This window comes from Pelophylax lessonae, assembly GCF_965119305.1.
Source record: "Pelophylax lessonae genome assembly, chromosome: 6".
Lineage (NCBI taxonomy): Eukaryota > Metazoa > Chordata > Amphibia > Anura > Ranidae > Pelophylax > Pelophylax lessonae.
The window spans coordinates 30,543,652-30,571,087 of record NC_138773.1 but is presented as its reverse complement, the minus strand read 5'-3'; the positions used below and the strand labels follow the sequence as shown (position 1 = coordinate 30,571,087).

At 45.0% G+C, this 27,436-nt stretch overlaps 2 protein-coding genes across 2 annotated transcripts in view; one reads left to right on the top strand and one right to left on the bottom strand.

The window, feature by feature from the left end:
* Positions 1 to 2,220, bottom strand: part of LOC309557567 (putative methyltransferase) — a 63,982-nt gene extending 61,762 nt beyond the window's left edge. The window contains exon 1 of the mRNA XM_082260354.1: positions 2,202 to 2,220. The gene's annotated coding sequence lies outside the window, so the exon portion shown is untranslated. The remainder of the gene's footprint in view (positions 1 to 2,201) is intronic.
* A 20,704-nt stretch (positions 2,221 to 22,924) lies between these two features.
* LOC309557565 (putative methyltransferase) overlaps positions 22,925 to 27,436 on the top strand; it is a 97,278-nt gene continuing 92,766 nt past the window's right edge. The window contains exon 1 of the mRNA XM_082260352.1: positions 22,925 to 22,948. The gene's annotated coding sequence lies outside the window, so the exon portion shown is untranslated. The remainder of the gene's footprint in view (positions 22,949 to 27,436) is intronic.

Sequence of the window (27,436 nt, the reverse complement as noted above, 5' to 3'; positions counted from 1 at the left end):
AATCATCAGATTTGCAAGACTGGGCATGCTCAGAAAAGAAAAAAGACAAGGAAAGTTAACCATCACATGACATCACTTCTGCAGTTGGCTGTTGTTGGCAGACAAAATTCGTGTGCAGTCTTTTGCACTTTTCAGCGAAAAGGACAGCCCTGGACAAAAGACGGTCGACCGATTGGTAAGTGTGTACGAGGCATAAATCTCGAAGGAGCAGGATGTAGCTGGCCCTGCAGTTCATACGCTGATAAATGCCAGGAAGTGGCATCCCCGCAAATATATAATTGGGAGATTTCTAGCTTTCCTTCAATCAGGGGTGGATATGAAATTAGCCTTGAGCACTTTTAAAAGGCAAAATTCAGCCTTATAGGTATTCTTCCAGGAACCGATCGCTTCCCATTCATTGGTTCAGGCCTTCGTCCAGGGAATGTTACGTTTGCTCCCGCCTCTGAAGCACAGCACTTTAGCACAAAACTTAAGTGCATGCATTACATCAAGAGAATGCAATAACTTTTCCTCCTCTAAAAAAAAGGAAAAAAGGGAAGGTAGTATAATGTCCTGATTCAAATGAAAGGCGGACACCACCTTGGGCAAAAAACCTAGGTGTGGATGTAGAATCCCCCTATCTTGATGGAAAATCAAGAATGGCTCTTTACAAGAAAGAGCTGCAAGTTCCGATACCCTTCTAGTTGAAGTTATTGCAATCAAAAAGACCAGTTTTCTGGTCAAAAGAACCAGGGGAACCTGCCCCAGAGGTTCAAAAGGCTGTTTTTCTAACACCGCCAACACCAAATGTAAGTCCCAAGGACACAATGGCAGGGAGTCAATCAGCTCAGGGATGGTGGCAACCCCTCATAATGGGCACAGCACTTGTACAAACCCAGGAACTCAGCACATGGATGGTGGGAACTCCTCATAGTGGGCACAGCAGTTGTACAAACCTGGGAACTGAGCACAGGGATGGTGGGAACCCCTCATAATGGGCACAGCAGGTGTACAGACTTGGGAACTCACCACAGGGATGGTGGGAACCCCTCAAAATGGGCACAGCAGGTGTACAGACTTTGGAACTCACCACAGGGATGGTGGGAACCCCTCATAATGGGCACAGCAGGTGTACAGACCTGAGAACTCAGCACAGAGATGGTGGGAACCCCTCATAAAGGACACAGCAGGTGTTCAGACCTGGGAACTCAGCACAGGGTTGGTGGGAACCCCTCATAATGAGCACAGCAGGTGTACAGACCCGGTACTATAGTACAAAGATGGTGGGAACCCCTCATATTGGGCACAGCAGGTGTACAAACCCAGGAACTTAGCACAGTAATGGTGAGAACCCCTCATAATGGGCACATCAGGTGTACAGACCCAGCAACTCAGCACAGGGTTGGTGGGAACCCCTAAAATGTGCCATACTTCCTGACCCACGGACAACACAACAGTTTAAATTAGTGATTGACCGATTATCGGCAAAGCCGATATGCACTTTTCCCGATATATCGGAATCGGCCCCTGAGGTTACCGATATTGCAGGAAAGTGCTGTACCGGAGTGATGCCTGCAGCTTTAGGCATCAGCCCGGTACCGGCGTCCTTAGCTGATGGTCGGCTATCTTGTAATGACACCTGATGAGGCTGAGCAGCCGCTCGGATGTCATTACATGGAGCGGGAGGGGATGTCCCCCCCTCCCGCCGCCTTCTGCGGTTCGTAAGGGTCTTCCATCCCTCCGGGAGACCCAGGCATCCTACCTCCATGGCCGCCAAAGAGAAGACCCGATGAAAGCCGCATTCGGCTTTGATCGGGTCTCCATTTTAAAACCCGGGAGTGATGTCATGACATCACTTCCGGGTATTCGGCGCCAGATTAAAAAATATGACAGCATTTAAAACAGCCAAACTTGGCTGTTTTGAAAGCTTTTAAGTGCAGAGGAGGGGTTTGGGGTCTTTTAGACCCCCAGACCCCTCCACAACCGTAAATGTGACAAATAAAAAATAAAAAAATGTTTTTTAAATGTCAGAAAATATCGGCCAATATTGGCCGATACCGATGACCGATTACCAAAATATCGGTATCGGCACTAAAAAAAAAAGATATCGGTCGATCACTAGTTTAAATCCTCTACCACTCCATCTAAAGCTAGAAGTCCATGTTTTTGGCTTACATACATTTCTATAGGAGGCAGAAATTAGAGTCAGAATGTGAACTTACCCCACGATGGCCGTATTCAGAGCTCACTCACTGTCTCAGTCTGAGACACCAAAAATACTTATTAAATGTTTTATTATTAATTTTGACTTTGACAGATCTCTGTCCTTCTTCCACCTATAGAACTTTGGTGAACTTTGGATCAGACTGGCATAGAATTAATGAGATCCGGCATTGCCTTTGTCAAATACCATGATCATTTGCCACAGATCGGTGGACTGAACCCAACAATGTACAATTATCATTGGGACTAGTAAAATAAATGCTGCACTATTATAAAACTTACGTCAAAAGTATATACATTACCCAATTACACACAGAAGACATTCATCATGATAAAGCCAAACCAAAAACTATAATGGGCACTCCCTCACCTTATTAATATGACTTTAAGTGAAAAGTTCCAAAAAGCACATCCCCTTTATAGCCAGGACACGGCTGTCTTCCCTCTGGTGGTGGTGGTCGATGCAAGCTGCTCCGACTCCAGGATCATAACCCATGGGAAAAAAACACAGAGCTCTCCGAAGTAAAGTTTTTATTGCTACAAAGTAAATACACTCACTTGTATATAGATCACACAAGCTTTCAATCATGTGGTGGCCTCATGAGGACAATGTCACATGTCATCAAATAACTCCTGTACACCGATCTCCTCCGGCTAGCAAACTTGCCACCTGGGAGAGATCGGTGTATAGTGGAGCTCCCGGAGAAGTTATCTGAATATATGTCACGCTCATGAGGCCACCCTGTGACTGTAGTCTTGTTTGATTCAAACATGCTTGAGACAAACATAAATCTATACTCAGCCAAAAATGGTAACAAAAAAAGCAAAACAAAAAAAAACCCCAAAAATAACCCCAAAATATATTTAAATGTAAAAAATGGGGCAGACTCAATGGACCAGTAGGTCTTTTTTTCTGCCTTTACTTTCTCTGTTCCTATGATCTGTATACAAGTGAGTGTATTTACTTTGGAGCAATAAATACTTTACTATGGAGAGCCCTATGCATCTTAAATGTATTGCTTTTAAGGTTACCCACTTCTGGACCAGAAGGTTTTACCCCCTCAGAGTCCAGGCAATTTTTTTTTCGATATGGCACTGCGTTACTTTAGCTGACAATTGCGTGGTTGTGGGACGCTGTACCCAAATAAAATTGATGTCCTTTTGTTTCCCAAAACAAATCAGTGATTTTTAGCGGGACTGCAACATTGCGGCGGACAGATCGTAACCCTAACTAAGAGATTTTTTGACACTTTTGGGGGGGACCAGTGACATTACTACAGTAATCAGTGCTAAAAATATGCACTGTTACTGTGCTAATGACACTGGCAGGGAAGGGGTTAACACCAGGGGCGATCAAAGGTTTAAATGTGTCTCTACAAGCAGCTTTATAACTGTTTTGGCTCTCTATACTGTCAATCAAATTTAGGGACACAGGAGCGGGGGGGGGTTGCCGATTACCGCTGGATTGCTGGCGGGGAACCCTAGAAGAAGAGGATCGAGGCTGCTCTGTTAAAAAACGATTGCACAGAACAGGTAAGTATACAGGTGCATCTCATAAAATTAGAATGTCATCAAAAAGTTTATTTATTTCAGCAATTCATTCCAAAAATATATATATTTTCTATAGATGCATTACACACAGAGTGAAATATTTCAATCATTTCTTTCTTTCAATTTTGATGAATATGGCTTACAGCTAGAAAAAAAAAAAATTAGAAAATTGGAATGATACATAAGACCATTAAAAAAGGATTTTTAATACAGAAAATTTTGCTTACTGAAAAGTGTGTCCATGTACAGTATAGTATGCACTCAATACTTGGTGCCCCCCTTTTGCATGAATTACTGCATCCATGCAGTGTGGCATAGAGGCGATCAGCCTGTGGCACTGCTGAGGTGTTATGGAAGCCCAGGTTGCTTTGATAGGGACTTTCAGCTTCTCTGCATTGTTGGATCTGGTGCCTCTCATCTTCCTCTTGACAATACCCCACAGATTCTCTATGGGGTTTAGGTCAGGTGAGTTTTCTGGCCAATCAAGCACAGTGATACCATGATCATGTGACCAGGTATTGGTAGTTTTGGCAGTGTGGGCAGGTGCCAAGTCCTGCTGGAAAATGAAATCAGCATCTCCATAAACCTTCTCAGCAGAATTTCCTGGTAGAGGGCTGTGCTGACTTTGGATTTGATAAAACACAGTGGACCAACACCAGCAGATGACATGGCTCCCCAAATCATCACTGACTGTGAAATCTTCACACTGGACCTCATGCAACTTGGATTCTGTGTCTGTCCACTCTTCCTCTAGACTCTGGGACCTTGATTTCCAAATAAAACGCAACGTTTTCCACAATCAGCGATAATTTGGGTATCCATGTCATTTGGTGTTGGTCCACTGGGTTTTAAGTCCAAAGTCAGCGAAGCCCTCTAGCATGAAATTCTAGAGCACTTCATGCTTCCCTCTGCTGACCAGCTTAATGGAGATGCTGATTTCATTTTCCAGCATGACGTGGCACCGCCCACACTGCCAAAAGCACCAATACCTGGTCATATGATCGTGGTATCACTGTGCTTGTTTGGCCAGCAAACTTGCCTGACCTAAACCCCATAAAGAATCTGTGGGGTATTGTCAAGAGGAAGATGAGAGATACCAGACCCAACAATACAGAAGAGCTGAAGGCCGCTATCAAAGCAACTTGGGCTTCCAGAACACCTCAGCAGTGCCACAGGCTGATCGCCTCCAAGCCATGCAGCATTGATTCATGCAAAGGAGCCCCAACCATGTATTGAGTGCATACTATACTGTACATGGATATACTTTTCAGAGACCCAAAATCCAAGGAGTACCTTCAGGTGTTTTAGGGGCATAAATTACGCATCTAATTTCCTGACTACTTATCACATTTTTGGAGTCCCTGGAACACAAGGACAATGGAAATACCCATAAAATGACCACATTTTAGAGAGTTAACACTACAAGGTATTTTTTGAGAGGTATTGGGGAGTCTTTTGAAGACTTAATTTTATTGCCACGATTTTTGGGAAAATGTGGAAAGAAAAGGAAAAATAATTTTGTACTCAAATTTGGCAATTGTATTATTAATATTTCTCACATGCACCATGGGAATACTTAGAATTACACCCCAAAACACATTCTGCTACTCCTCCTGAGAATGTGGGGATACAACATGTGTGAGACTTTTTCACTGTCTGGGCTGAATTTGTACTGGACATTGTATCTTGTGTATCATACAAATTAACCAATAGTGTCAAAATGAATGTACTGTAATGACCACCTCAATGGTAAGGGAATATAGCTTAGTTTAGTATCACCTATAGCAGTCCCAGTTCCTATAAGCCAAGCAAGCCTAGCCTACTGGTACATGGCTACCCCCAGGAATATCAGGTTCACAGGGCTGTCTTACCGCATGGGCATGCTGGGCAGTTGCCCCTGGACCCCACTTGCCCAGGGGGCCCCAGTGCCCCCAACTGTCAAGCGACCAAGCCCCAGCCAAGCATTAGTTCATCCTGTAAGAATATTTAATAATAAATATCTTGCGCTCGTACTTATGTCAGAATATTTATACTGCTCTGAATATAGCAGTGTATTTATGGTTAATAAGCAAAGATCTGTGAAAAAGGAGAGTCTTCACCTATTGCCATAAATCAATGTCGTGAATTCTTTTTAATTGATTAATTTCTTTTTAAAAGCATATACCAATCTTAGTGAGTACAGTCTACAGTGTGGAATATATATAAAAATATTTATTCTCAAGACATGCAAACACAATATATGATCAAACCAGAAGTGACACATAAAAATAACTCTACATAAAATACTAACTTCAAATAATCAATGCAATGTGATGTTTAGCTCAATAATGAAAGTGAAACTAAAACAAAGTGAAAGTAAAAGCAAAACTAAAGCAAGATTACCATTTCTTCCCAGGTATAGCATAAGCCATAAATGAATGTTCTATATAAACAGACTACAATGGTCTGCGAATCACATAGCCCAAAGTCATTCCACTGCAGAAGGAATGAGAATAAGCCATGCAAAACGGAAGACTAAAATTGCAAATAATGCATTTAATCTGATATTAATAAAAATGTATAAAAACAAAAATCAGCTTTTTAGAGAAAAATATACTATGGCTTATACGGCTGGGATTGTAATCTCATTACCCTTAAATATGCAATATAAAACATATAAGGAAGGAATACACAATTGTTGAATAAAATCAAATAATACAGCAAGGCATAATTACCACACTTAAGATAGCCGCTGGCTTCAATTGGGCATTACCAAAGTCCTAAGATGGACGCCTTTCTTAAGATGGTGGATTCCCTTCAAGTTTCAGATGAATGATGTGGATCAAGGTAGAGTATGTCTGAATGAGTCTATCGAGTAATGTATTAGCGTGTGTGATGTAAGTGTGAGGTGTGTTGTCAGTAGTGTAATGTGTGGTGTGTATCTCATATCTGGGTTGGTCTTTTATATGGTAAGAACAAAGAGCTATAAAAATTACCATAAGTAAAACCCAGAGGGATGAAACATTATCCCAATTGGTCGGGATATTCTATACCTAAACTAGTGAGGTCAGAGACACACCCCTATTGATAATTAACCCCATACTTGGTCTAATAAAATTAAGGATGATTCCTCTATATGTAAGATTAATCATAAAACACAACATAAAACTTTGTCCAGACTACCAGTACATACATAAATGTCCACCTGTATTTCCATTATTCATCTTGGCAAGTAATGCCATTTCAATAATTATATTATTTAACACAATATAATATTTTTATATTGGAATATCTCAAATTATCTCAAGACTGCACCTGGTATTTCGCCTCCAGAGGGCAGTATCGTATCGTTCATTAGATTTTGTATTTAACATAATTTGAAACAATTACCCATCATGTTCTTATCTGATGACCTCTCTGACCTCTGGCTAGTGAATAGCCATTACTTATTTGGATTCTGACATAACTGTCAGGCATCCAGACTAGGATAGGAAGATCTATAGTGTCATAAAAACTTACACCAGACCTACACACAAACTTCTCTGAAATGAGGTAATTAGTAACGAGATACACATGTCTTTACACTTATTAGAAAAGTATACTTATATATATATATGTATATTATATATCTAATATTATATAAGTATCAAGTTCACACTTCTATATTAATAAGAATACAATGTATTATCGTTAATATACATCTTATATATGATGATGTTTTCTATAAAAACTTATATGGTTCATCTTTAAATGTCTGCTAGAAAATACTGGGGTATTGTCCATTGTTATATACTTATAGACAGACTGAGATATCCCCCCTTAACATAGCGTCAGACTGACTAAGTTTTATCTGATCGAGATGTCAAAAGGGATCTTATTTACGATTACATAGAAATACAAAGATCTCTGTTGAAACCATAGACCCTTTGTAAGCCTGTGAGAGACATTTTGTTTAACAAGTATATATGAACTTTGTTTCACCTTAAAAACAAGATGGACGCCATCCTGTTCAAAATCTCTTATGCATAATATGAAATATACATGGCTTTTAAAATCATTTTTCTTTTTACCTATTATTATTTTAATCAACCCCCAATAACCCGACATATCCCCCCCCTTTCTTCCCAGTAGACAAGTGAGCAACTTAGGCCTATCTGGAAAGAAAGCTTTTTAAGGAGTAGTAAAAGAAAAAAAAAAATGTCTTGTTCTCTTTTTGTAAGAGAATAGTTCATGTTGGGAATTGTTCAAAACTTTTAAGTAAAGCGGTAAAAAAAAAAATTGAGAAAAAAAAAATCAGTTCAAAATGTCAGTTCGTAGCGACTTTGCTTAGCGTTAGCTATGTCACAAACTGTTCCTTGTTAGTCTCTTTGAATTCTGATCTCCTGGTAAAGAAACACAAATGTTCCTTGAAATCTGCATCTCCAGTTGCAAAGTCTTAATGGAGACAGAAATTAACTGCTGCAATGGCATTGGCAACTACCATTCAAAGCGCAGTAAAACAATGTTGGCAATCAGGAATCCGAGAAATCTGTTTGAACGTTCAACCTTGGATGTTGGTTGGATAATGAATGGTTTCAGCATGGCCTAGAGTGTCATACACCTAGACTGAGGTTTTGCTCACATGTGCAATGCACCATTCTCATATCTCCTTCAACTGAAAACAGGAGGTAGTGCGATCCCTCTCAATGGATTTCCTCGGATCAAATGCACAAAGATCTGTTGAAACAAATCTTCCTCTCCGTCAACAAGAATCTGGGGCGTCTCGCAGCTTGATTCCTGAAGAGGGATCCAATTCAATGAGGTGTTCCATCCAGAGCTGGGCTTTAAGGAGAGATGACTCATCCGATCGCTGTGTCTTTTGGCAAACATCATCGTCTGTACCAATCAACGACCTGGCATGGAAGGTTAATCCCCTCCTATTAGATGAAACATACAGTATGAATATACATTCTTATCAATTGACTTTTCAATGCGATGTTGGTACCCTAAGCTTTCTCAGAGTTCTCCTTTAATCCACCGTGTGATCAGTCCTTTTATGACACCAGGGAAGGTGAGACTATATATGCGACCTTTCCTTGGGCGACTGACTTCTGGGGCTTATTAACATGGTGATGTATTTTTCGCCATGGATACTACACATTGGACAATGATACAATAATACAATAATACAATATCTTTGTTTAAAGTTTACCTACTACTTAGGGAAAAAATATAATATCTCCCCCTTTGGGGCATCAATGCAATTTATTGTAGGCAACAAACTACCTGGCATTGAGGATTCCTTCTTGGTTACCGTATACAACTTTTAACCTCTTGACTACATTACGTCATTAGGGTTTGATCCTCCTTGGTATCACCGTCATTGGCGATTTTTCAAAATGTGCCCGCTTTAAGCGACCTGTTTGAGTCAGAGGGATGAAGTGACCACTGAAAAATAGGAGGGTAGTTAGTATCTCACAACCAAGATCCCCCCCTGACAGGGATTTCAGGATCCTCAATGCTGTGACCTGGGATAAAAGGGTGTTAGAATCTCTGCATCCTATACTTCTATTCAGTGTATCGCTTTGATTCCTGCCACTTGGGCATTTAAGGATTTTATGGCCTTTGGCTGGCCATAGGATTTGTTACTAAAGAGGAATTATTTTAATTCTGGGCTACAGTGCCCTGAGTGAGCCAAGTGATCAGCTGATCAATTTGGCATCTACTCAGCTGAAAACCTTTTTTAAAGAGTTGGATTATTGGCTCCGCCTTCTGCGGTGCCTTTGTCTCTCGGGTTCAGACATATGGGACAGATCCCCATCAGAACCAGTTACGCGGTTCTGGCGTGAGGTCTGGGCCTTAATGTCTCTCGAACTTCCCGAGGATTTTGGGGAACCCTAGGATGGGGCAAATCCCTATTTATTTGTGGGTGCCCCCCCCCCCCTTGTTAATGGGATGTCCGGTGTCCTCTTTAAGGTATCCGGTGTTACCTTTGGGGCCTAGGTGGCATATCTTGCTCCTTTGCCAAACTTATTATTTTTTATGGACATGGGCAATGCCTCAAAGCACAGGGATTTAAATTCCAGGTGGTTGTACTCAGCTCCTTCATTGAAGGGTGTTAGGCACTTTTGAGTACAGACAAAAAAAAAATTCAATGGGGCTTTTATGCTGTGTACATTTTAAATTGTAGATCACAGCTCTAGCAGCAGTGAAGTTTTTGTATGGGCTTAATTTTAAATGACATCCTTGAGGCACAACACAGAAAGTTGTTTTCATAGGCCTCAAGATGATCAATAATGTCTAAGGACCCTTTATTAACAAAAATCAGGACAGTACTCTTTTTAAAACTTTTTAAATTTCTAGAGGTGTATGGTGTCTTTTTAGGGGTGCTAGTCTTTTTGCAGTGACCTGATATGACTCATACCTATTTATGCATGGCTGCCCAATTTCTGCCCTCCTATATTAGGAATATGGCTGGGGTAGGATATGGACTCTTTGCCTGATTCCCCCCCTTGTCTGGGTCATAACCATCAGACTGGGAATCATATCTGGGTCTATGAATAATTATTTAATATTTAAAAAGCAGGACTAATTAAGCATTACCCTTATGCATTTACACCATGACCTTATGGAACTCTGCTATGTATTTACTGATGAGTTCCTGTCATGAATTGAACAGTTACATTTTTATTTATTTTTTTTTTAATTTTCCACTGCTGGTTACTCGGCAACTTTTTGCTAGAAAAACATTTTTCCTTGCTCAAAACTTCCTAAATTATTGCATTAATCATTTACATTTATCTTTCACATGGTTACTTTCATTACAGTTTTCTTGATAAGACTTCTGCCACAGTTCTACTTTATTTTGCAGTTTCACGCTACATTCTCTTAACGTATGTGTCCCAATAGAGGTTACTTTCACCTGCTCAAGGAGGTTCCTAATCTCATTCTCTCATTTATTTGGAGTGGAGATTGAAACTTTACTAAACTCCTTTTTTGCTGAGCCTTCTGGTGCAGTTCCTCATAAAGATACAGTAAGATTAGCCATGACCAAAAAGTATGTGATCACACTTTCTGATGTCTTTTGGTGTTAAATAAGCTTATTGGTGAGTTCATACATACAGGTTGTCCTCTACCCATGTCAGATGCCCTTTATTGGCCCGACTTCTGAGGATTTTGATATATGACTCTAACCAGCATTTACATTTTCCACCATTTCAGACTCAGAGAGGTGTTTCCACACATTTATGATCTGTGCCAAATCCACTGGGGTTATGGCATTACCACTAGGGACTCACACCTTGCCAGAGTTGGCAGCGTGAACATTACCTGCTGTAGACATATTTAAGGCATTTCTATCACATTCATAATTAATAAAAAAAAAAATCCAAAAAAAAAATTTTTTTTTTTTTTTTTTTTTTCAAAGTTATTGATTATGTCACCTGATCAATATTTATGATTGGCATATGTAAGAAATCAATAATTATCTCGCTGGGGCCTCCATTATATGTAAGAATATTTAATAATAAATATCTTGCGCTCGTACTTATGTCAGAATATTTATACTGCTCTGAATATAGCAGTGTATTTATGGTTAATAAGCAAAGATCTGTGAAAAAGGAGAGTCTTCACCTATTGCCATAAATCAATGTCGTGAATTCTTTTTAATTGATTAATTTCTTTTTAAAAGCATATACCAATCTTAGTGAGTACAGTCTACAGTGTGGAATATATATAAAAATATTTATTCTCAAGACATGCAAACACAATATATGATCAAACCAGAAGTGACACATAAAAATAACTCTACATAAAATACTAACTTCAAATAATCAATGCAATGTGATGTTTAGCTCAATAATGAAAGTGAAACTAAAACAAAGTGAAAGTAAAAGCAAAACTAAAGCAAGATTACCATTTCTTCCCAGGTATAGCATAAGCCATAAATGAATGTTCTATATAAACAGACTACAATGGTCTGCGAATCACATAGCCCAAAGTCATTCCACTGCAGAAGGAATGAGAATAAGCCATGCAAAACGGAAGACTAAAATTGCAAATAATGCATTTAATCTGATATTAATAAAAATGTATAAAAACAAAAATCAGCTTTTTAGAGAAAAATATACTATGGCTTATACGGCTGGGATTGTAATCTCATTACCCTTAAATATGCAATATAAAACATATAAGGAAGGAATACACAATTGTTGAATAAAATCAAATAATACAGCAAGGCATAATTACCACACTTAAGATAGCCGCTGGCTTCAATTGGGCATTACCAAAGTCCTAAGATGGACGCCTTTCTTAAGATGGTGGATTCCCTTCAAGTTTCAGATGAATGATGTGGATCAAGGTAGAGTATGTCTGAATGAGTCTATCGAGTAATGTATTAGCGTGTGTGATGTAAGTGTGAGGTGTGTTGTCAGTAGTGTAATGTGTGGTGTGTATCTCATATCTGGGTTGGTCTTTTATATGGTAAGAACAAAGAGCTATAAAAATTACCATAAGTAAAACCCAGAGGGATGAAACATTATCCCAATTGGTCGGGATATTCTATACCTAAACTAGTGAGGTCAGAGACACACCCCTATTGATAATTAACCCCATACTTGGTCTAATAAAATTAAGGATGATTCCTCTATATGTAAGATTAATCATAAAACACAACATAAAACTTTGTCCAGACTACCAGTACATACATAAATGTCCACCTGTATTTCCATTATTCATCTTGGCAAGTAATGCCATTTCAATAATTATATTATTTAACACAATATAATATTTTTATATTGGAATATCTCAAATTATCTCAAGACTGCACCTGGTATTTCGCCTCCAGAGGGCAGTATCGTATCGTTCATTAGATTTTGTATTTAACATAATTTGAAACAATTACCCATCATGTTCTTATCTGATGACCTCTCTGACCTCTGGCTAGTGAATAGCCATTACTTATTTGGATTCTGACATAACTGTCAGGCATCCAGACTAGGATAGGAAGATCTATAGTGTCATAAAAACTTACACCAGACCTACACACAAACTTCTCTGAAATGAGGTAATTAGTAACGAGATACACATGTCTTTACACTTATTAGAAAAGTATACTTATATATATATGTATATTATATATCTAATATTATATAAGTATCAAGTTCACACTTCTATATTAATAAGAATACAATGTATTATCGTTAATATACATCTTATATATGATGATGTTTTCTATAAAAACTTATATGGTTCATCTTTAAATGTCTGCTAGAAAATACTGGGGTATTGTCCATTGTTATATACTTATAGACAGACTGAGATATCCCCCCTTAACATAGCGTCAGACTGACTAAGTTTTATCTGATCGAGATGTCAAAAGGGATCTTATTTACGATTACATAGAAATACAAAGATCTCTGTTGAAACCATAGACCCTTTGTAAGCCTGTGAGAGACATTTTGTTTAACAAGTATATATGAACTTTGTTTCACCTTAAAAACAAGATGGACGCCATCCTGTTCAAAATCTCTTATGCATAATATGAAATATACATGGCTTTTAAAATCATTTTTCTTTTTACCTATTATTATTTTAATCAACCCCCAATAACCCGACAATCCCAAGTCTCCCGTGACTCGCGAGGTATGGGAGTCTCCCGCATTTTGCCTGCGGCTCCCAAGTGCCGCGCGTTGTCCCGGCTGGCGGGTGCAGTGTCAGCTGTGTCAGTGAAGAACGAAGCCGATGCTTCCTGTGTAGTTCCAGCTCCTGTCACAGGTGGAGTGATATAAATCTGCCTGATAGGTGGCACTGATAGGCAGCACTGATGGACGGCACTGATGGGCAGCATTGGTGGGCAATAATGGGCACTGGTGGGCGGCTCCAGTCACCCCCCCTCTCTCTGTCACCCCTCTCTCTCTGACACCACTCTCTCTCTGTTTCCACTCTCTCTCCCTCTGTCACCCCCTCTCTCTCTCTCTGTTACCTCCCCTCTCTGTCACCCCCTCTCTCTCTCTCTCTGTCACTCCCCTCTCTCTCACCCCCCGTCACCCCCTCTCTCACCCCTCCCCTTTCTCTCTGACACCCCCCTTTCTCTCTGTCACCCCCTCTCTCTGTCACCCCCTCTCTCTGTCAACCCCCTATCTCTGTCACCCCGCATCTCTCTCTGTCACCCCCTCTTGCTCTCTCTCTGTCACCCTTCTCTCTCTCTCTGTCACCCCCCTCTCTCTCTCTGTGTCACCCCCTCTGTCTCTCTGTCACCCCCCTCTCCCTCTGTCATCCCTCTCTCTCTCTGTCACCTCCCTCTCTCTCTCTTTGCCACCCCCTAGCTTTCTGTCATCCCCCTCTCTCTCTATGCCACCCCTCTCTCTGTCTTTCTGTCACCCCTCTCTCCCTCTCTGTCCTCCCCCCTCTCTCTCTCTCTGTCACCCCCTCTCTCTCCCTTTCTCTGTCACCCCGCCTCTCTCTTTGCCACCCCCTCTCTCTCTGTCACCCCCCCTCTTTCTGTCACCCCCCTATCTCTCTGTCAACCCCCCTTCTATCTCTCTCTCTGTCACCCCTCTCTCGCTCTCTCTCTCTGTCACCCCCTCTCTCGCTCTCTCTCTCTGTCACCTCCCTCTCTCTCTGCCACCCCGTCTCTCTGTCACCCCCCTCTCTGACACCCCCTCTCTCTGCCACCCCCCTCTCTCTGTCACCCCGCCCCCTTTCTGTCACCCTCCTTAGTCTGTCACCCCCCTCTCTCTGTCACCCCCTCTCTCTCTCTCTCTCTGTTGCCCCCTCTCTCTCTCTGTCACCCCCCTCTCTTTCTGTCACCCCACCTCTCTCTTTCACTCCACCCTCTCTCTGTCACCCCCCTTCTCTCTGTCACCCTCTCTCTCTTTCTCTGCTACCGCCTCTCTCTCTTTCTCTGTCACCCCCTCTCTCTCTGCCCCCCTCTCTCTCTGTCACCCCCTCTCTCTGTCAACCACCTATTTCTCTGTCATCCCCCTCTCTCTCTCTTTCTCTGTCACCCCTCTCTCTTTGACACCACTCTCTCTCTCTGTCACCACTCTCTCTGTCACCCCCTCTCTCGCTCTCTCTCTCTCTCCGTCACCTCCCTCTCTCTCTTTCTCTCTCTCTCTCTTTCTCTCTCTCTGCCACCCCCTCTCTTTGTCACCCCCCCTTCTCTCTCTGTCATCCCCCTCTCGCTCTGTCACTCCCCCCTCTCTCTCTGTCACCCCCTTTCTCTATCACCCCCGTCACCCCCTCTCTCAACCCCCCTTTCTCTCTGACACCCCCCCCTTTTTCTATGTCACCCCCTATCTCTGTCACCCCCTATCTCTCTCTGTCACCCTTCTCTCTCTCTCTGTCACCCCCTTCTCTCTCTCTCTGTCACCCCCTCTCTCTCTGTCACCCCCTCTCTCTCTGTCACCCCCTCTCCCTCTGTCAACCCCCTCTCTCTCTCTATGCCACCCCTATCTCTGTCTTTCTGTCACCCCTCTCTCTCTCTATCTCTCTCTGTCATCCCCCTCTCTCTTTCTCTGTCACTCCTCTCTCTCTCTCTATCTCTGCCCCCCCTCTCTCTGTCACCCCCTCTCTCTGTCACCCCCTCCTCTCTCTCTCTGTCACCCCCTCTCTCTCCTCTCTCTCTCTGTCAACCCTCTCTCTCTTTGTCAACCCCTCTCTCCTCTCTCTGTCACCCCTTTCTCTCTCTGTCAGCCCCCTCTCTCTCTGTCACCTCCCCCCTCTCTCTCTGTCACCCCCTCTCTCTTTCTCTCTCACGCTCTGTCACCTCCCCTCTCTCTCTCTGTCACCCCCCCTCTCTCTCTCTCTGTCACCCCCTCTCTATTTCTCTCTCTGTCACCTCTCTCTCTCTCTCTGTCACCCCCTCTCTCTCTTTCACCGCCCCTCTCTCTCTGTCACCCCCTTCTCTTGCTCTCTCTGTCACCCCCTCTCTCTCTGTCACCCTCTCTCTGTGTGTCTCTCTCTCCCTCTCTCTGTCACCCCCTCTCTCTCTCTCCCTCTCTCTGTCACCCCCTCTCTCTCTCCCTCACCCCCCCTCTCTCTGTCACCCCCCTCTCTTTGTCACCCCCTCTCTCTCTCTCTCTCTCTGTCACCCCCTCTCTCTCTCTCTGTCACCCCTCTCTCGCTCTCTCTCTCTGTCACCCCCTCTCTCGCTCTCTCTCTCTCTGTCACCTCCCTCTCTCTCTGCCACCCCCGTCTCTCTGTCACCCCCCTCTCTGACACCCCCTCTCTCTGACACCCCCTCTCTCTGCCACCCCCCTCTCTCTGTCACCCCGCCCCCTTTCTGTCACCCTCCTTAGTCTGTCACCCCCCTCTCTCTGTCACCCCCTCTCTCTCTCTCTCTCTCTCTCTCTGTTGCCCCCTCTCTATCTCTGTCACCCCCCTCTCTTTCTGTCACCCCACCTCTCTCTTTCACTCCACCCTCTCTCTGTCACCCCCTTCTCTCTGTCACCCTCTCTCTCTTTCTCTGCTACCGCCTCTCTCTCTTTCTCTGTCACCCCCTCTCTCTCTGCCCCCCTCTCTCTCTGTCACCCCCCTCTCTGACACCCCCTCTCTCTGCCACCCCCCTCTCTCTGTCACCCCGCCCCCTTTCTGTCACCCTCCTTAGTCTGTCACCCCCCTCTCTCTGTCACCCCCTCTCTCTCTCTCTCTCTCTGTTGCCCCCTCTCTCTCTCTGTCACCCCCCTCTCTTTCTGTCACCCCACCTCTCTCTTTCACTCCACCCTCTCTCTGTCACCCCCCTTCTCTCTGTCACCCTCTCTCTCTTTCTCTGCTACCGCCTCTCTCGCTTTCTCTGTCACCCCCTCTCTCTCTGCCCCCCTCTCTCTCTGTCACCCCCTCTCTCTGTCAACCACCTATTTCTCTGTCATCCCCCTCTCTCTCTCTTTCTCTGTCACCCCTCTCTCTTTGACACCACTCTCTCTCTCTGTCACCACTCTCTCTGTCACCCCCTCTCTCGCTCTCTCTCTCTCTCTCTCTCTCTCCGTCACCTCCCTCTCTCTCTCTCTTTCTCTCTCTCTCTCTTTCTCTCTCTCTGCCACCCCCTCTCTTTGTCACCCCCTTCTCTCTCTCTCTCTGTCATCCCCCTCTCGCTCTGTCACTCCCCCCTCTCTCTCTGTCACCCCCTTTCTCTATCACCCCCGTCACCCCCTCTCTCCCTCTCTCAACCCCCCTTTCTCTCTGACACCCCCCCCTTTTTCTATGTCACCCCCTCTCTCTGTCACCCCCCTCTCTCTGTCACCCCCTATCTCTCTCTGTCACCCTTCTCTCTCTCTCTGTCACCCCCTTCTCTCTCTCTCTGTCACCCCCTCTCCCTCTGTCAACCCCCTCTCTCTCTCTATGCCACCCCTATCTCTGTCTTTCTGTCACCCCTCTCTCTCTCTGTCATCCCCCTCTCTCTTTCTCTGTCACTCCTCTCTCTCTCTCTATCTCTGCCCCCCCTCTCTCTGTCACCCAGTCTCTCTGTCACCCCCTCCTCTCTCTCTGTCACCCCCTCTCTCTCCTCTCTCTCTCTGTCAACCCTCTCTCTCTTTGTCAACCCCTCTCTCCTCTCTCTGTCACCCCCTCTCTCTCTCTCTTTCTCTCTCTGTCAGCCCCCTCTCTCTCTGTCACCTCCCCCCTCTCTCTCTGTCACCCCCTCTCTCTGTCACCCCCTCTCTCTTTCTCTCTCACGCTCTGTCACCTCCCCTCTCTCTCTCTGTCACCCCCCCCCCCTCTCTCTCTCTCTGTCACCCCCTCTCTATTTCTCTCTCTGTCACCTCTCTCTCTCTCTCTGTCACCCCCTCTCTCTCTTTCACCGCCCCTCTCTCTCTGTCACCCCCTTCTCTTGCTCTCTCTGTCACCCCCTCTCTCTCTGTCACCCTCTCTCTGTGTGTCTCTCTCTCCCTCTCTCTGTCACCCCCTCTCTCTCTCTCCCTCTCTCTGTCACCCCCTCTCTCTCTCCCTCACCCCCCCTCTCTCTGTCACCCCCCTCTCTTTGTCACCCCCTCTCTCTCTCTCTCTCTCTCTCTGTCACCCCCTCTCTCTCTCTCTGTCACCCCTCTCTCGCTCTCTCTCTCTGTCACCCCCTCTCTCGCTCTCTCTCTCTGTCACCTCCCTCTCTCTCTGCCACCCCCGTCTCTCTGTCACCCCCCTCTCTGACACCCCCTCTCTCTGACACCCCCTCTCTCTGCCACCCCCCTCTCTCTGTCACCCCGCCCCCTTTCTGTCACCCTCCTTAGTCTGTCACCCCCCTCTCTCTGTCACCCCCTCTCTCTCTCTCTCTCTGTTGCCCCCTCTCTCTCTCTGTCACCCCCCTCTCTTTCTGTCACCCCACCTCTCTCTTTCACTCCACCCTCTCTCTGTCACCCCCCTTCTCTCTGTCACCCTCTCTCTCTTTCTCTGCTACCGCCTCTCTCTCTTTCTCTGTCACCCCCTCTCTCTCTGCCCCCCTCTCTCTCTGTCACCCCCTCTCTCTGTCAACCACCTATTTCTCTGTCATCCCCCTCTCTCTCTCTTTCTCTGTCACCCCTCTCTCTTTGACACCACTCTCTCTCTCTGTCACCACTCTCTCTGTCACCCCCTCTCTCGCTCTCTCTCTCTCGCTCTCTCTCTCCGTCACCTCCCTCTCTCTCTTTCTCTCTCTCTCTCTTTCTCTCTCTCTGCCACCCCCTCTCTTTGTCACCCCCCCCTTCTCTCTCTGTCATCCCCCTCTCGCTCTGTCACTCCCCCCTCTCTCTCTGTCACCCCCTTTCTCTATCACCCCCGTCACCCCCTCTCTCAACCCCCCTTTCTCTCTGACACCCCCCCCCTTTTTCTATGTCACCCCCTCTCTCTGTCACCCCCCTCTCTCTGTCAACCCCCTATCTCTGTCACCCCCTATCTCTCTCTGTCACCCTTCTCTTTCTCTCTGTCACCCCCTTCTCTCTCTCTCTGTCACCCCCTCTCTCTCTGTCACCCCCTCTCCCTCTGTCAACCCCCTCTCTCTCTCTATGCCACCCCTATCTCTGTCTTTCTGTCACCCCTCTCTCTCTCTCTATCTCTCTCTGTCATCCCCCTCTCTCTTTCTCTGTCACTCCTCTCTCTCTCTCTATCTCTGCCCCCCCCCTCTCTCTGTCACCCCCTCTCTCTGTCACCCCCTCCTCTCTCTCTGTCACCCCCCTCTCTCTCCTCTCTCTCTCTGTCAACCCTCTCTCTCTTTGTCAACCCCTCTCTCCTCTCTCTGTCACCCCCTCTCTCTCACTCTCCCCCCTCTCTCTCTGTCACCCCCTCTCTCTCTGTCACCCCCTCTCTCTCTCTGTTTCACCCCCCCCCTCTCTCTCTCTCTCTCTCTCTCTGCCACCCCCTCTCTCTCTGTCACCTATCTCTCTTTCTCTGTCACCCCCCCTCTCTCTCTCCCCCCCTCTCTGTCACCCCTCTCTCTCTCAACCCCCCCCCCTCTCTCTCTCTCTCTATCTATCTCTCAAACCCCCCTCTCTCTCTCTTTCTGTCAACCCCCTCTCTCTTTCTCTCTTTCTCTGTTAAACCCCCCTCTCTCTCTGTCAAATCCCGTCTCTTGCTGTCACCCCCTCTGTCAACCCCCTCCCTCTCTCTCTGTCAAACCCCCCCCCCTGTCAAACCCCCTCCCCTCTCTTGCTGTTCACACCTGGCACAATGTTTGCCCACTAGAGAGCTCTATACTGGGACAACAAGGTGCTGGAGACCCTAGGTACCCCTCTGATGCATAGTCATGTCTGTGAATGCCAGAGTTTTACAATGCCTCATGGGATGTGTAGTTCTGCAACAGCTGGAGGGTCGTCGTTTGAGGATCTCTGTCTTACAGCATCCTGTTTCTGTTTAAATTTTGGGTGGGTGTGGATACCTGCACAGCCACTTCATCTATTCACGGGGATCTGTGCATGGGAAGATTACAAGTCCAATTTGCCACCAATGCAGAGGTACTCCGATCATGCTGGTACAGCTGTGATGATGTCTTGTAGTCCATCCTCTATTTCCACCAGCCCCATACCACAAACTTCTACTGGCCTGAGGCTTGTATGTAAACATGGCATGCGCTAAACTTGGTTGCAATGCTCTGCAGGCTTTAATGCAAAAAAATGCAAGAAACACAAATTGTTTTTTATTTTATTAACCACTTACGGACCGCCCACCGTGTATTTACGTCGGTACTTTGACATTAAATACTGGGGTTATGACAGCAAAAAACTGCCAAAACCCCGGTATTTTTTCAAACAGTCTGCTTTAAAATAAGGATGGTCCTAGTGGTGGATTTGCCGTGGGATCACCCTTATGGGTGATGGGAGAGGTGCCCCCCCCCCCCCCCCCCGCCGCTTCCTGGCTGTTTTCCCCGCTTACCGGAGCCGTTGGTAGCAGGGAAAACGATCCGGTCCGCTGTCCTCTCAGGCAGGAAGTCGAGTGAGGGCAAGATGGCCCTCACTCGACTCTATGGCCTTGGAGGACTGGAGCGACGTCATATGACGTCCTAGCAATGGTTTTAAAAAGCCCATTTTTTTTATCATGAAAAAAAAAATGTTTCTTCTTTTTTAGTGTAGATGTGAGATTTGAGGTCTTTTTGACCACAGATCTCACATTCAAGACATCCTGTCCTGCTTATTTCTATTACAAGGGATGTTTACATTCCTTGTAATAGGAATAAAAGTGATCAAAATACTTTTTTTAAAAGGACAGTGTAAAAATAAAAGATAAAATAAAATAAATAAATAAATAAATAAATAAAGCGCTCTGTCCCCATTAGATCCCGCGCGCAGAAGAAAACTAATACGTAAGTCGTGCCCATATATGTAAACGGTGATCAACACAAGACCTCCTCTGTAACTCTAAACTGGTTACCTGTATATATTTTTAAAGGGTCGCCTATGGGGATTTTTTTGTCGCCATTCCACGAGCGTGCGCAATTTTTAAGCATGACATATTGGGTATCTATTTACTTGGCATAACATTATCTTTCACATTATAGAAAAAAATTGGGCGAACTCTACTCTTTTCTTATTTTTTAACTCAAAAAAGTGTATTTTCTCCCCAAAAAATGCATTTGTAAGATCACTGCACAAATACGGTGTGATAAAAAACTATTGCAAAGATCTCCATTTTATTCTCTAGGGTCTCTGCTAAAAAAAAAAAAATTATATATATATATATATAATGTTTGGGGGTTCTAAGTAATTTTCTGCCAAAAGAAAATTATTTTAACTTGTAAATAGAGATGAGCTTGGGCGTGTTTGACTTCGTACGTGCCCGATCCTGCCAGGAAGCAGACACTGCACTCCACTAATCACAGGCAGTGAGACATTTCCTGATCTGTGCAGCTGTGGATTGGAAAATGTCTCACTGCCTGTGATTAGCGGAGTGCAGTGTCGGCTTCCTGGCAGGATCGGGCACGTACGAAGTCAAACACGCCCGAGCCCATCCCTGCTTGTAAACAACAAGTGTCAGAAAAAGGCCCGGTCCAGAAGTGGTTAAAGTAAGTGAATTAATTACGTGTTTGCAAAAGGTGGACTACACCTTTAAACACTTCCCGACCACCACCTGCCTATTTACTGCGGCAGTGCGGCTCTCCTGTGCATCGCCCTCTACCTTCCCGCGCACCACCGACGTAGGTCTACGTTGGTTTGCACAGGAGAGCCGCACTGCCGCAGTAAATAGGTAGGTGGTGGTCGGGAAGTGTTTAAAGGTAAACACAGCCGACCGTTCTTCTCCCCGAAATGGTCATAGGGCCCATGTGATCCTTCTATATAGGAACACAGGTCTCTATGATAATTTCAGAAGTCACGCCCCCCCTCCCCACAGTTAGAATCACTCCCCTAGGCTCAAATTTAACCCCTTGATCACCCACAGGGTTAACCCCTTCCCTGCCAATAGCATTATTACAGTAACAGAGCATATTTTTAGCACTGATTACTGTAGTAATGTCGTTGGTACCCCCAAAAACGTCAAAAATGTCAGTTAGGGGTCCGATCTGTCTGCCGCAAAGTCGCAGTCCCGCAAAAAAAAAAAAAATAGCTGATCACCGCCATTACTAGTAAAGAAAAACAAAAACAATAAAAATGACAAATCTTTCCTGTAGTTAGTGGACGCAATAACTTTTGCACAAACCAATCAAAATACGATTATTGCGATTTATTTATTTTTTAACCAAAAATATGTAGCAGAAAACAAATTGGCCTGAAATGTTAAAAAAATTTGATTTTTACATTTATTTGGGGGAATTTCATATAAAAAAATGTGAAAAATATTGTTCTTTTTTCAAAATTGACTCTCTTTTTTTGTTTATAGCGCAAAAAGTAAAAAAATCGCACAGGTGATCAAATACCCCCAAAAGAAAGCTCTGTTTGTGGGGAAAAAAAGGACATAAATAATAATTTGGATACAGCATCACACGACCGTGCAATTGTCTGTTAAAGTAACAAAGTGCCGAATCGCAAAATATGGCCTGGTCAGGAAGGGGGTAAAATCTTCTGGTCTTAAAGCGGTTAAAAATACGCTCATTGAGGATTTTTTTTGTCAAAGACATGTAGCTAAATACATTTTGGCCTAAATATATGACAAAAATTGAATATATTGGATATTTTTTAACTGTCAAAGTAGAAAAATATTGTTATTTTTTCAAAATTGTCGCATTTTTTTATTAATTTTGCAAAAAATGAAAATCGCAGGGGTAATCAAATACCACCAAAAGAAAGCTCTGTTTGTGGGGAAAAAAAGGACGTAAATTTTGTTTGGGTACGGCGTTGCATGACTGCGCAATTGTCAGTTAAAGTTGCACAGTGCCGAATCGCAAAAAGTGGCCTGGACGTAAGACAGCAAAATCCTCCGGTGGTAAAGTGGTTAAACATGCTGGGGATGAACACAAAAATGTGTTAAAAAAAAATTAAGTAAATTGCAGACTGCGCCGTTATTACTCATCGGTCGCCTGTGTTTCCAGTCTAATCATGAGTCAATTGAGGACATCCTCTGACACCACCTTTCCCTCCACTCCGCCATTGCACTGCTGCTGCCTTCGTCACATTATATGCAGATCATACCAAGTGCAGACTGCGGGGGGAGAACAATGCAGAGATCCTGCGTCTGCATTCATTACACACAATGTATCCAGTCTAGTCTCTTTTCAGATGGATAGAATTCTTTGTTGTTACATTGTATTATTCTCTCTCTTTATTTCCAGCAGTGTGTTTCCTGTCTTCTATCCCCCATAGAGAATTGGATGAGTCCATATCTGGGTTCCTGGATCTCACCCTGTGCTGTGTATGTATGCTGTGCATTGATGTAGGCAGGGAAGGGGTGAGGGGCTCAGTATGATGGGGCGGTGGTGCTAAACGATTAATTAAGAATAATAATTGTACATTAATGGGTTCAGGTCAGCGCTCTGCGATAAGTGATAACGGTGTTTGGAGAAGGCAGTGCCAGGTCTCTCATTAACTCTGTGCCAGCCTGGTCCAAAGTTCACCAAACTTCTATAGGTGGGAGAAGGGCAGAGGTACGCCAGCATCAAGACTTAATAAGTATTTATTGTACCGTAGGCAGAGGCGGCGAGTGAATACGCTGGGGTAAGTTCACATTCATTTCTCCAGTTCTCAGTTCTAATTTTTATAAATGTATAAGTGAGCCGAGAACCTTTTTTCAGTATTTTCTGTACTTCTAGTTCTGGATGGAGTGGGAGAGGATTTAAAAATGTATCTGGTGAAGAGGTTCTAATCTACTTTTAAAGTCTGTTCAGTACAGCACTTTCTTGGAATATAGGCAACATCGGTAACCTCAAGGGCCGATTCTGATATATCGGGGAAAGTGCATATCGGCCCCCGATATATTGACTTTGCTGATAATCGGTCGATCCCTAATTTAAACTCATGTGCGGTGTTGTGTTGTCCGTGGGTCAGGAAGTATGGCCCATTTTAGGGGTTCCCACCATCCCTGTGCTGAGTTCCCGGGTCTGTACACCTGCTGTGCCCATTATGAGGGGTTCCCACCATCCCTGTGCTGAGTTCCTGGGTCTGTACACCTGCTGTGCCCATTATGAGGGGTTCTCACCATCCCTGTGCTGAGTTACCGGGTCTGTACACCTGCTATGTCCATTATGAGGGGTTCTCACCATCCCTGGGCTGAGTTCCCGGGTCTGTACACCCGCTGTGCCCATTATGAGGGGTTCCCACCATCCCTGTGCTGAGTTCCTGGGTCTGTACATCTGCTGTGCCCATTATGAGGGGTTCCCACCATCCCTGTGCTGAGTTCCTGGGTCTGTACACCCGCTGTGCCCATTATGAGGGGGTCCCACCATCCCTGTGCTGAGTTCCCGGGTCTGTACACCCGCTGTGCCCATTATGAGGGGTTCCCACCATCCCTGTGCTGAGTTCCTGGGTCTGTACACCCGCTGTGCCCATTATGAGGGGGTCCCACCATCCCTGGGCTGAGTTCCCGGGTCTGTACACCCGCTGTGCCCATTATGAGGGGGTCCCACCATCCCTGTGCTGAGTTCCCGGGTCTGTACACCCGCTGTGCCCATTATGAGGAGTTCTCACCATCCCTGTGCTGAGTTCCTGGGTCTGTACACCTGCTGTGCTCATTATGAGGAGTTCCCACCATCCCTGTGCTGAGTTCCCGGGTCTGTACACCTGCTGTGCCCATTATGAGGGGGTCCCACCATCCCTGTGCTGAGTTCCCAGGTCTGTACACCTGCTGTGCCCATTATGAGGGGGTCCCACCATCCCTGTGCTGAGTTCCCGGGTCTGTACACCCACTGTGCCCATTATGAGGGGTTCCCACCATCCCTGTGCTGAGTTCCTGGGTCTGTACACCTGCTGTGCCCATTATGAGGGGTTCCCACCATCCCTGTGCTGAGTTCCCGGGTCTGTACACCTGCTGTGCCCATTATGAGGGGTTTCCACCATCCATGTGCTGAGTTCCTGGGTCTGTACACCCGCTGTGCCCATTATGAGGGGTTCCCACCATCCCTGTGCTGAATTCCCAGGTCTCCCTCTCGGTGCATGACTCCGCTGGCCAGGTTCCTTCTATGACTAAATTATCACTTTTATATGGAGAGAACCATTAAAGTAATCCAGATTGAAATCCAACCTTCACAAGATTCCCCTCTATCAGGTCTGATATGTAGAACTGTGAAAATAAAGTTACATTGTTCTAGACTTTATTGCCAAAATGTTACTTTGTTTATTTTTAAATTATAGCATAGAGTAAAAAATCTATCAGAAAACATGCAGGTTTGTATTCTTTTGCTGACATTCACCATTTATGTCACTGCAGTCATTTTCATGGCCGGCACTGCTGAGCTTCAGCAAGGGTGTCGCCTTTCCCTAATATAATTTTGCTGATGGGCTGAAGTTTAATTAACTTTTTTTTTTGCCTTTTTTACCCCCCCCCCCCCCCCCTCACTTGATAATAAAATGTATAAATAAAACCTTTCAGTTTTCATTCCATATTATTTTAGATGGATCTCTGTGCTTGTAAATGCAATGAAGGCAGATTATGGCTGGTGGAAAGGGCTGGCAGAGTCCTCTCAAGAGCCCTCAGTCTAAGGCTCCTTTCACACGGCCGCTCCGGATTTATTCTCCGCTGCGGGACTTTTTTTTTTTTTTTTCCACGGAGCGGATGACATTTCTGTCATCCGCTCCGTGTGCCCGCATATCATCCCATCCGTTTGCGGATGATATGCGGACATAATGTAAGTATATGGCACTGCGGATGTCAGCGGATGATAACGCTGACATCCGATTTTCCTTCCTTTCCGTTTTTTACACGGAAGAAAAAATGGGGTTCTGTTCCATTCGTAAAAACGGAACAGAACTGAAAGGAGGAAAATCGGGTGTCAGTGGATGGTATTCCGCTGACACCCGCAGTGCCATTCAATTACATTATGTCCGAAAATCATCCGCAAACGGATGGGATGATTTGCGGACACACGGAGCGGCCGTGTGAAAGGACCCTTAAACTCTTGCCGACCGCCCACCGTAGTATTAGGCCCCTTTCACACATGCGGACCGTTCAGATCCGCCTTTTCGTTATTTTTTTGGAGGATCTGAACGGTCCCCCATGCATTCCTATGGGGCATCGGATGTCAGCGGAGACATGTCCGCTGACATCCGACCCGATCCAATCCATCAGATCTGGACGGATGGAAACCCTATTTTTCATCTGTCCAGCGGAGCGGATCGGATGAGAACGGACCGACGGTCCTTTCCCATCCGATTTCCCCCATAGAGATGCATGGGGAACTGACAGCTGTGTCTCCACACACAGCGCAGAGAACAGCTGTCATCCTCTTGCTCAGCGGGGGATCGGCGGATCGATCCCCCGCTGAGAAAAGTGGAGTCCGTTTAAAGGACTACAAGTGTGAAAGAGCCCTAACTGTGGCAGGGCAGTTCAGCTGCACAAAATCACATAGTACTACATGATTTTGTGCAAGAGGTTTAAAAACAGCAGGAGGCGGGCTGCAGGAGGAGTGGAGGCGATTGCCACCGGCCTCCCACGATCATCAGAGAAACTGACAGAAGACCCGCCTGCTTATGTAAACAAAGCAGGTGGATCTTCTGTCACACAGGCAGGGAGAGATCAGCTGTTTCAGCTAAACTACAACCCCAATCGCTCTGTGCCTGTCACAGAACCCCTCCCCCCCCACAGTCAGCAAGCACATTTAGGCACACATTAACCCCTTTGATCACCCCCACTATCAACCCCTTCCTTGCCAGTGTCATTATTACAGTAATACAGTAATACAGTACATAATATTTAGCACTGATTACTGTAGTAATGTCACTGGTACCCAAAAAGTGTCAAATGTCAGGGGCCCGATCTGTCCGCCGCAATGTCGCAGTCCCGCTAAAGAAGGCTGATCGCCGCCATTACGAATAAAAACAAAAAAAATAAAAAATTCCAAAAATCTATCACGTAGTTTGTAAACGCAATACATTTTGCGCAAACTAATTAATATACGCTTTTTGGGATTTTTTTTTTACAAAAATATGTAGCAGAAGACAAATCGGCCTAAACTGATCAAAAAATTTAGATTTTTTAAAAAGAATTTTATTGGGAATGTTTTATAGCAGAAAGTAAAAAATATGGCAGTTTTTTTTTTTTTTTTTTCGAAATTGTCGCTCTTTTTTTGTTTATAGAGCAAAATTTAAAAACCGCAGAGGTGATCAAATACCACCAAAAGAAAGCTCTATATGTGGGGGGAAAAAAGGACATCGAATTTATTTGGGTACAGCGTCGCACGATTTTTCGTTAAAGTACGGTAGTGACGAATCGCAAAATATGGCCTGGTCATTAAGGGGGTAAAACCTTCTGGAGCTGAAGTGGTTAAATAAAGCAGTGTGCAGGCTCCTAGGAGGAGGTATGTGAATATACAAATGCCTCGATAGAGGAGGGAGGAGTGGGGGTTCCTAGGCAGGCTGTATTTGCATGCAGACCACCCTGGGTAACACCCACATATGAGGCTGACCGTCCATGATTGAAAGAACTGAAATCCAATGAAAGAAAGGGGCGAGCCAAGGACAGTCAGGCTGGGGAGGAAATCTAGGTGATGTGTTTTACTACCCACCACCAATTCCCACCTACCGCACACCAATCCAGTGGAGATCTGTAGGTATCTAATGAACCGCTGCAGCACACTGGGTCCTGTACCGCCATCTTCTATGATGTCATCAGGAGGCCAGGACCCTGATGATGCACATGCATTGTAGTGTGTCATCAGGGGGCTGTCTGCAAGAGGAAGAGACAATCG